Source organism: Hyla sarda, chromosome 8 (genome assembly GCF_029499605.1).
Source record: "Hyla sarda isolate aHylSar1 chromosome 8, aHylSar1.hap1, whole genome shotgun sequence".
Taxonomy (NCBI): Eukaryota; Metazoa; Chordata; class Amphibia; order Anura; family Hylidae; genus Hyla; species Hyla sarda.
This window is the reverse complement of record NC_079196.1, coordinates 23,872,132-23,873,056: the sequence shown is the minus strand read 5'-3', so window position 1 is coordinate 23,873,056 and position 925 is coordinate 23,872,132. Positions and strand designations below refer to the sequence as shown.

Sequence of the window (925 nt, the reverse complement as noted above, 5' to 3'; positions counted from 1 at the left end):
TATGTTTTTTTTATTCAATTTTTATTGTTTCAATATGATGTGATCGCACATTTTTTAGTTGATATTTTATTGATACATTTCTTGCCGAAACTAAAAACCTCATCCCATCAGGGGAAGCTGAGATTGTACAGTATTTCTTTGTCTCAGCAGTTGTTCTTAAGTTTGTCCAGCAGATGGCGGCAGTGCAGTATGTAACAATTATACCTGATTCATGTCCAGAAGCGTTTCCCAACCTGTAGCTCCTCCAGCTGCTGCAGAACTACAGCGACAGCGACAGGCGGTCAAAAGGGCATCATGGGATGGCTTCTCTGCCTTTTGGATAACATCAAGTGTAGTATCTGTTCTTATCAGTTTAATATCTGATACGTCCCCTATCTGGGGACCATATATTAAATGGATTTTTGAGAACGGGGGCCGATTTTGAAGCTTGCTTCCGTCGCCCTATGCATTGCCCCGATATGGCAGTATCTTCGTGTACAGTGCACAAAAAAAATAATGGGCATCATGGGAACTGTAGTTCTACAACAGCTGAAGAACCACATGTTGGGAAACAGTGGTGTAAAGGATGGAGTAAGTAATGTGCAGCAGTTTGTAGTCAGTTAGTGTTGAGCACGAATGATCGTAATGCGAATTTATATCACGAATATCGGCGCGCCATGATTTTGCGAATATTTAGAATATAGTGCTATATATTCGTAATGACGAATATTCTTTTTTTGGGGGATTTTTTTCTTTTTTTTAATGCAAATTTTTGCATGGAAAAAAAGTGAACGAACATGGCGAATATGTGAATTTTGCAAACATAGGACGAATAATCGTCAATATATTGGCAAAATATTGCGAATTCGAATATCGCCCCACATCACTAGGTCACTTTTAGCATTTATATTTATTACACATTCTATAGAAGTCATGATTTAGTGAA

General features: G+C 38.2%; 1 non-coding gene across 1 annotated transcript; it reads left to right on the top strand.

Annotated features, from left to right (window-relative positions):
• The first annotated feature begins 299 nt into the window (after window positions 1-299).
• On the top strand, window positions 300-490 carry LOC130288523 (U2 spliceosomal RNA). Its single transcript, XR_008847452.1, has one exon. It is a non-coding gene; the product is annotated as a U2 spliceosomal RNA (small nuclear RNA).
• The last annotated feature ends 435 nt before the right edge of the window (window positions 491-925 follow it).